The sequence below is a fragment of the Lutjanus erythropterus genome, chromosome 9 (genome assembly GCF_056507025.1).
Source record: "Lutjanus erythropterus isolate fLutEry1 chromosome 9, fLutEry1.hap2, whole genome shotgun sequence".
NCBI classification, from domain to species: domain Eukaryota; kingdom Metazoa; phylum Chordata; class Actinopteri; order Lutjaniformes; family Lutjanidae; genus Lutjanus; species Lutjanus erythropterus.
Genome location: NC_139325.1, coordinates 42,790,956 through 42,802,059, shown reverse-complemented (window position 1 = coordinate 42,802,059; position 11,104 = coordinate 42,790,956).

Here is an 11,104-nt window from a genome sequence, read left to right as displayed (position 1 = left end):
ACCCTGTGAATATCAATACAAACATTTCCCTTAAAGTCTCTCTCTTAAATGTCTTATTGTAAAAACTATTTGTGAAATACAAGACATTTATCAGTCCAGTCAGTGCCAATAATAACTTCATCTTTCTGTGATACCAATTTAACAAATTCACAAATATAACAAGTTTTAAAAGTAATTTTAAAAAGACAAGAAAATCACCATTTGTTATACAGATGCTATGATGTGTAGTGAATGGAAAAATGCTATTACCTCGGGGGATGTTCTGCTGGTGTTGATGTCTCAGACAGTGAGTGAGACATGGAACTGAGGTTTAACTTATCACTAGTTACATCACAGGAAATCAACCCTTTTTACGTCACTTTTTTTTCTCTCCTCTTTTACCGTTTTGGTTTGCTTTTGGCCGCATGCTTTTCTTCATGGTGCCAGTAAAACAGTTCAGGCTCTTTTAGAATGTAATGTTATTTATTTTCCAGCGTTTGAAAGTGTTTTTATGGTTTAGATATTTTTTTGCTGTTGATATTGTGGATTCTCATCCACAATATCCTGTAAGATTTTAAGAACCAATTTTGTATAAAAAACAAAACAACAACTACAACAAACAAATTATATAAATAGCTTCTCTTTTTTTTACAGGAGGGATGAATAACTTCTTGCCTCATGTCATGTTTTCAGCTGTGGGTTGAACTCCAGTAAGTGCATGGCATATGATTCATATAATCTGAATGCTCATCAAACCATACAATGACCTCTTATGACTAGTATTACTTCTTCTTTCATTTATTCCTCTAATTTGACCCCGTCTGCATTTACCAAAATCACAAACACTCCAAAAGTGATATGTCAGCATAAAATAAACAGTTCAACATTTACACTCACCGAAAAAAGAGAGGAAATAAAAGAAAAGAAAAGCCATGCCCTTACCGCAAAAACCACTGGTACTGTACAAAGACCTGACTCCATATGACCATACAGTGTACTATAGGTCATATATATGCAGCGTACTCACACACATATACACACATATACACACATATACACATATACACATATACACACATATACACACATATAAACACATATACACATATACACACACATACACATATACACATATACACATATACACACATATAAAAACATATACACACATATACACACATATACACACATATACACATATACACACATATACACATATACACACATATACACACATATACACACATATACACATATACACACATATACACACATATACACACATATACACACATATACACATATACACACATATACACATATACACACATATACACATATACACATATACACATATACACACATATACACATATACACACATATACACACATTTCACATATACACATATACACACATATACACACATATACACACATATACACACATATACACATATACACACATATACACACATATACACACATATACACACATATACACATATTTCACATACACATATACACATATACACACATATACACATATACACACATATACACACATACACACATTTCACATATACACACATATACACACATATACACATATACACACATATACACATATACACACATATACACACATATACACATATACACACATATACACATATACACACATATACACACATATACACATATACACATATACACACATATACACACATATACACATATACACACATATACACACATATACACACATATACACACATATACACATATACACACATATACACATATACACACATATACACACATATACACATATACACACATATACACACATACACACATTTCACATATACACACATATACACATATACACACATATACACACATATACACACATTTCACATATACACATATACACACATATACACACATATACACACATATACACACATTTCACATATACACATATACACACATATACACACATATACACACATACACACATATACACATATACACACATATACACACATATACACATATACACATATACACACATATACACACATACACACATTTCACATATACACACATATACACACATATACACATATACACACATATACACATATACACACATATACACACATATACACATATACACACATATACACATATACACACATATACACACATATACACATATACACATATACACACATATACACACATATACACATATACACACATATACACACATATACACATATACACACATATACACACATATACACATATACACACATATACACACATACACACATTTCACATATACACACATATACACATATACACACATATACACACATACACACATTTCACATATACACACATATACACATATACACACATATACACACATACACATATAAACACATATACACACATATACACATATACACACATATACACACATTTCACATATACACATATACACACATATACACATATACACACATATACACACATATACACACATATACACACATTTCACATATACACACATATACACACATATACACACATATACACACATTTCACATATACACACATATACACACATATACACACATACACACATTTCACATATACACACATATACACATATACACACATATACACACATATACACACATATACACATATACACACATATACACACATATACACATATACACACATATACACACATACACACATATACACATATACACACATATACACACATACACACATTTCACATATACACACATATACACATATACACACATATACACACATACACATATAAACACATATACACACATATACACATATACACACATATACACACATTTCACATATACACATATACACACATATACACACATATACACACATACACACACATACACACATATACACATATATACACACATATACACATATACACACATGTACACATATACACACATTTCACATAGCCAGACCCCAGGACCATATTGCTCAATTTAACTTTAAACATCTTGTTCTAATAAATCCGACCAGAATGATTTGTCACGACTCATAAGCAGACACGTACTCATTTCACATGCTTCCTTGACCTATGATGACACACTGAGGTCATTTTGCACTTATTACAGCAAATATATTTTGTTACTGTTTTTTTTACTGGGATACAAGGTACGTGTAGTGGATTTTCTTTGGATCCGCCTGCCCCTGAAGTGGGTACACGAACTCTCGCCCAAGCAGAACAAGTTATGTTCGTCTTCAGTGTCGAAGTCCTCGGACATTTTCTTCTTTGTTGAAAGTTTGTGAAGTCGACTCTGCTGAGTCACTGTTTCTGAGCAGATCTCTCTCTGTTGTCTGAGTCGCTTCCAGGTAGCATGTAAACACAGATATGAAGGTATCGTGAGATCTCGTATATCTCGTGTCGCGCTGCTCGGGCGAGAGCCTGTGTACCCGCTTCAGGCGTGTGGACGAAGATCAGGTCTGAGGGGCTACAGCTGAAATTTAGGCTAAAAACATGGAGTAAATGGCGTCTTTTGGGGTAAAATTAATGTCGACGCTTACGGACACTTGGATTACATCATACAAGCAGTATGGAGACACTTTGTGTTCTTTTTTTACATTTTAAAACTGGTCACCGTTCACTTCAGTTGTACTGGATTTGGCTGCGATGCTGTTTTCCGCTGAAGCTCTGGGAGTGTTTTGTGAACTGGACATCTTCATCCACCCTCACATCAGCACAGGGGGGAGGAGATACTGAGTGAAATTTAATTTTTGGGTGAACTATGGTTTAAAGTGTGTCAGTTTTTCAAGGGGCCCACTGAATCCAACAGACATCTGGTAGATCTGGTGACTAGAGCTTGCTCTAAAATGTGGAGGTTTGGCAGGGAATACATTTAATAATGTTAAAATGTTCTGTGCTACCTGGAGAGAGAGAGAGAGAGAGAGAGAGAGAGAGAGAGAGAGAGAGAGAGAGAGAGAGAGAGGATTATGTGAGTATGGACAGAATATGAGACAAAATCTCTCTTAGCCCAGTTGAAAGTTACTCTACAGTTCCCTGGTTTATCAGTTCAGTGTATGAACACCACAGCAGACTGAATTCTCTGAATCCAGAAAATCCACACTGCACTTGGCTCCAGGCAAAGAGAGCTTTCACACTGGCTCGTTCCAGCCTGGGCTAACTCTGACTTTAACCCAGGGCTGCTGGCCCTGCTCCAGAGCAGGATGACGGGGTAGAACAGGGGTTAAAAGATCAGAGAAGTAACATCCTGCTAACCCAGGGATAGCAGAAGTGCAGTGTGAATCATGTTGCCCTGGGCTTAGCTTAACCTGGGCTAACAAAGGGTGTGTGTGAATGGGGGCTAAGTTAGCCCAGGGCTATCCTAAGCCTGGGAATGTGCAGTGTGAAAAACCTTCAGTAGTGACACAGTGACTGCTCTGGTCCAGCTTTTGTATGAAATGACTGTACTGCATACGTCCATGTCCCCACCACGCTGTGTTTTTATAAACTATGGTAATCTGGTCATGGTTCACCTGTCTTGTGTCCCTTCGGGTGATGTCTCACTCCGTCTCCTTCTCCCTGGGAGGAGGGGGGAGCATCAGGCCTCGTGGACGTGGAGGAAAAGCATGCTGTGAAGCAACAACTGCGTATTTTTTAAGGAAGTCAAGTCAAATTTTGGTCATATAGCTGAAAATTGTTTGCCCCAGTGGAAAATATGTGTCTTTTCGAGGAACTCAACAGACATGAAGACATTTTACTTGAGAAGTTTAGTAAAGAGTGTAACAGTAGTCATCTCTTCATAGCAAACTAGCGATTATCAACCCAGTTTTCCTCTTTGTTTTGCTGTTGGGTGCCACTGATCAGTTGGTGGCACTGATTGTTACCATGGTAACATGGATCACAAACCTGAGCCTGAGGGAAAGGTGTCTAACTTCCAATAAACTAATTCATGAGCAAAATTAAGATTAGTCTAACACAACACACTAGTCTAACAAATCTTTGTGAAGCTCACCCCAGATTGATTATTGATTGATCATGGAATGTTTTGTTTCATTTTGTGATACTTTTTTCCCGTGGTGTCAAAGATCTTTCCGCAGCAGCCCACCGTGGCAAAGTGCTTCCATCAGAAAACACTGATTCTTTTATCAGTTTACAGGCTTCCTCTCAGTCGCATAAAAATAACATGATACCAAATTATATTCTTCTATGCAACCAAGCCTGATGGGACAGTTGCTTTATATCTCCTGGACTATATCATGTTATTTTATTTATTTGTTATTTATTTGGATTTTACTTTTTACTGTGTAATTGTTTTGCTGATGTCTGTATACATTATTATTATTATAACGTTGTTAATATTAGAGAAATGAACTTAAATAATATGCTGAACCAGCTTTAGCTTTGATCATGACACGCATTCGTCCTGGCATAATTTTGATAAGCTTATTTAATGTCAGAGCATTTTTTTCTGTCCAGAGGTGAATTCATTTTTCATCAAGATCTTGAGTTGATGATGGGAGAGTCGGACGGCTGTGTAAAGTCTTCTCCAGCACATCCCAAAGATTCTCAGTGGGGTTCAGGTCTGGTGGACAGTCCATGTGTGAAAATGATGTCTCACGCTCCCTGAACCTCTCTTTCACAATTTGAGCCTGATGAATCCTGACATTGTCATCTTGGAATATGTCCGTGTCTTCAGGGAAGAAAAGAATCCATTGATGGACAAACCTGCTCATTCAGGATATTCAGGTAGTGAACTGACCTCATGTTTTTGGCTCATAATGTTGCTGAACCTCAAATCAACCCCAGATCATAACTCCGCCCCTGCAGGCTTGTACAGTAGGCACTAGGCATGATGGGAGCATCAGGTTATCCACCCCTCTTCTTACCCTGATGCCCCCATCACTGTGGAACAGGGTAAATCTGGACTCATCAGACCACATGATGTTTCTCCATGGCCCCAGATTCCAATCTTTATGCTCTCTAGCAAACTGAAGCCCTTTTCTCTGATTAGCTTCAGTGATAAGTGGTTTTCTTAAGGCCATGCAGCTGTTTAGTCCCAGTCCTTTGAGTTCTCTTCACACTGTGTGGAAATGTTCTTACTTTCACTATTAAACACAGCCGTGAGTTCTACTGTTGATTTTTTTTTTTAATTGATCTCTGATCACGATCATTCAAGATTTTTTTCCGACCACATTTCTTCCTTGAAGATGATGGTTCACCACGATCCTTCCAGGTTTTAATCATATGTTGGACAGTTCTTAAACCAATTTGAATACTTTCATCAATCTGCTTAGTCGTTTTCTTTGCTTGACGCAGGTCAATAACTTCACCCTTCTGAAACAGAGGAACATCTTTCCCATGATCACAGGATACGTCCTCTGACATGGCTGTTTAAGAAATGAGGAGCTGCTCACTGCATCAGTCAGGGTTGAATAACTTGTTGTCAGCTGAAACATATTAATCACTGCAGTAATGATCCAGTGGAAGGATCTGACCTGTTTGCTTAGTTAAATCCAGGTGGAGACTTTTTGTGGCCATGCAGTGTATGACACCGTAGGAACATCTGAGGGAGCAGAAGTGGTTTCACGTTTATCTCACAGAACACAGGTGATCTGTTTTCATGGTCTCACATCAACCTTGCTTTTACTTAAAATATGAATACCACAAGGTTCTGTGTTTGGTCTGTTATTATTTACAATCTACATATAAAATATTATCTCTCAAATGCTCATAGAATCTGTTTTCATGCAGACGATGCAGCTTGTACACACATTTTTATTACAGTCTGCCTTTGACCTTCACCTCTGCATAACCTCAGCCTCGTGCCGAATGCTGCTAAAACAACATTTTATTTTCAAGAACCCATTATTCTGCTTTACATATTTTTGACTCCCTACACAAAATGGTAGTGAAATTGTCAATAGGCATCTGTGAGATTTTCAAACTCACGTGTAACTGGCACAGATTCTGAAGATAAAAACGTGTTTCTTGTATCAGAATGAAGCATGTTTTACTCATGAGGACAGGGAAACCGTTGTGCAATCAGTCATCAGCTCTGTGTGAGATTGTGGAGATACCTGGTACTCTCATGCTAGTTATTCCACTTTAAAACAACTCGATGCAGTTTATCACTGTGACCTGTGTGATGCAGATCATGCTCATCACTGTGGACATTATGAAGACGTACATCAAGTATCCACCTTCAACAAGAAGAGAATCACATCATATTATTTTTGTGCATAAATGTCATCTTCTAAAGCAGCTTCAGTACATCACGTCTTCTCATATTTTAAACCACTGATCACCAGAGCATATGTTAGCCTCCATAACTCTTGAATTGTAATGAATTTCAAAGGACATTGAAACCAGAAAGTCTCATCCCACTGGATGAATGATTGATTTAAATTTTGAGCATTGTCAGAGGTGTCTGTGGTTAGAATAAATTATTAATGGATCCTGATTGGTCAGGACTGAAGTATTGATAAGGTCCTCCTGCTATTGGTATTTATGTAACATTAATTTGCTCTCAAGGCCACTTTAAGGCAGAATCAGGGGTTGCAGCAATCAGCCACAGGGTTGCATGGACACACAGGGGGTTTATCTGTGCTGAGACCATAAACACTGTGAAACAATCAGAATATAACATTTTATTTCTCTCTCTCCCCCTCTAGACGCATCAACCCGAACAAAACAAAGCTTCTTGTGTCACTATTTTGCGGCATAAACTGCAGCTGGGTACACAAAATAAACCAGGCGAGGACGCAGCTGGGAGTGCTGTGTTTCTACACACAGCTGACTCAGGTTCAGCTTTTCCTCCGCAGCCGAGATGAGACACAGAGAGAGTGAGAGAACTAATGCTACCTCAAAATCCAAGCCAGGTTCCCGTGTCTGGAGTCCTACTGGAAGGTGTTAGCTGTTAGCTCTGAAGTAGCAGAAACTTTGACACAGGCTCACCGAAAGTGGGCCGACATTTAAGTTAGACCAGACCAGCTATCCTCATTTTAGTGACAAGCTGCTGTTCCTTTAATCAGGAGATGCAAAAGTATAAAAGTATAAAAAAATTAAGTCCGCATACAAGAAACTGCTCCTTGTAATGTTTTTAATAGCATCAGCAGACATGGTGCTGGGTCTGCGTGGTACATGGTTGGCTGTGCATGCTGCTCTTTGCTCAGGATATGACCACAGCCCTTAACCACAGTTATCAGTTACATCACCTTAAAACCTTTTTTTCCACATATTTGCATGTTGTGTCTTAACTTTTTGCATTCAAGTATGGTAAGTGGTATCAATAAGATCGTAATAATACCTGTCCCGTGGTTGCTTCTGGTGTTGTTTGCATGTGACTGACAGTATTTTGGTGCGTGTCTTATGTGTGTCACTGGTCTGTCGGAAAAGAGATCTTGATCTCAAAAAGACTACCTGATCAAATAAAGTTTTTAACAGCAAAGCACTGTCTGTTGCGTTGTTTAGTATATTCTAGAGGTGGAAATCTCTTAACTGTATATGTCCTAGGGCTGCATACCATTCCAACATACATAGGGCATGTTGTTCCATCAAACTGCAACAGAAACAAATTTGCTTGTGGACCACATTAATTGGATGTGCCGTATGTTTGTTCACTCAGGGCAACATGAACAGTTCGGAGAATGATTCCTTCATTGTTGATATGCTAAAACCACAAAACAATTTAATAACAGTAGCCACAGCTGTTTACAGGTCCAGTGTTAAACAGTAGTGATGTCTAGTGGTGAGGTTGCAGATTGTGGCCAACAAATCCTTTTCACCTCACTCTTCTCTTCTGAGTGTAAAGGCAGCAGAACTCATGAAAAATGCAAAAGGCCCGCTGAAGAGACAGTGTTGGATTTGTCCTGAGACCCTGCAGAAACAGGGCGGTGCAACATGGCGGACTCTGTGTAAGAGGACCCACTCCCTCTGTAGATATAAACGGCTCATTCCAAGCTAACGAAAACACAATTCTAATTTTTACCAAATCATACACTGATGGAAACATACTTATGAATATGCTGCCAGTATATCCCCCTAAATCTGACACACTAGTCTCATGCAGAAAGCTGAAGGCAAGTTGCAAGTCTTGTAAATAAGATTTAAGGTTTCTCTTCAGGTGCCTGAGAGTGTTGACCATTAAAATCACACCGCATCTGAACTTTATCCTTCCTGCGGTGTAGATGCATAGGCCTAACAATTAGGAAGTATTTCGCTTATTGTTACTTCATTTGAGAATGCGACCGTCACTGTACAGAATGATGCATGCATCAGTTTAACACCAGAAGACACTGCATTCATTTGCTCCGAAATTTGCAAAATCAGCAGCACGAGATAAACAACAAGAGGAAGCAGACAGTCACCGGATTGCAAGACAGTGTACACTGTCACAGCCACACTATATCTACACCTTTTATCTAATTGTCAACCTGAAAGATTTTTTTTTCCTTACTTCTGAGAATAAATTGACGTTTGCCTTTTGTGCTTTTTGCTGCCTTACATCCTGATGAACTGAAGATATCTAAAAACATGAGTGGAGATATGTTACTGAATGAGTCTGAAAGCTGACACTCAGGACATTATTTTTCTATTTAAATAGAGATTTTACTTAGTCAGAAATTATTAATTGCATCAGGAGGTTGTGGGAAGTGTAGACAGCAACAGGCAGTTTGATGTGTGGAAAAGAAAAACAGACTTGTACTTTTAACTGCCGACACTGATACCATATAACTACCAGGGAAACTCAGTACCTGGAAAGTAAATGAGGCACACTTCCCCCTCCCACTACAGCTACCAGGACTGATTTCAGTAAGAAAAATCCACCCTCAGCCACACTCTTAGATACTTTCACATGTTCCTTTAAGCTCTATTCGATGTCTTTATGTAATGGCTCACACCTGTGTGGAAAATATCTACTTCGATGGAGAGAATAAAGGGCAATCGTGGGTTCCAAATTTATTTTTTATAGTGGGGTACAATCCCATCTTCTTCTTAAGATGCCCACCAAAATTAAAATAAGGTGTGTGAAGATGTCCTTGGCCCCTATAACTTTACAATGTGCAGGGTTTTGTGCTGCTTAATGTATACTTTATTTAATGATTCTGGTGGGACTCCATTAGTTTGCAAATAATCTTGTGGTTTTGTTGTCGTCCTGTACAGCTCAATGGTAAAAAGTTAACATGCACACACCTAAACACATGCATAGTTATCCATCATACTGTAAGATGTAACATCTGCGGCTCAATCCCAGTGTCTCCCTAAACTCTTAAACCCTGAACCCTCACACACTTTAGCGACATATCAAAGCAAAACAAACACATGAGAAGAATGTAAGACAAAGACTACAGGACAGACTAAAAACAGCATTTACATATACACAAATATAAATATATTCAGTCAGAAGTTTCAGGGAAAATGTTCCATAATGATTTAAAAGCTTTGCACTTTTGTTGTTTAGTAAACTGAGTGCTAAGAATTAAATTCAAGAAGAAAAGATGAATAAACTTCTTTATACGGACTTTTGTAAAAAACGTCTCTGGAGTTCACCCTGGTAACCCTGTGTTTAAAGTCACAGCCTTATGAACTGTGGGTAATTGACTCAGGCAAAGTCTGCAGAAATGTGGACTTTAGGGAAAATGTGCATAAAGGACTCTAGAAGAGAGAGAACCTCACATGGACTTGATGATCTGACAGCGGGACAGTCTGAAGCCCTCACATACTGACCTGGAAGGCACCTCAGAGTGTGTGAGTGTGTGAGTGTGTGAGTGTGTGAGTGTGTGAGTGTGTGAGTCTGTGAGTGTGTGAGTCTGTGAGTCTGTGAGTGTGTGAGTGTGTGAGTGTGGACGTTGGGCCTGTCTCTCCATTGTCAGTCTGGTGTGTGTTTGGTCAAATGTTTGGCATCTTCAAAATCACAGAAGCATAAATTTGCATCTTTGCTTTGCAAGGAGTTCAGTTTTGGTGAACACTACAAAACTTATGACCGCAACTGATGGACTTGAATTGAGGGACACAAGGTCAAGGTCACAAGATTCATCAAGGTCGACACCACATGACTGACA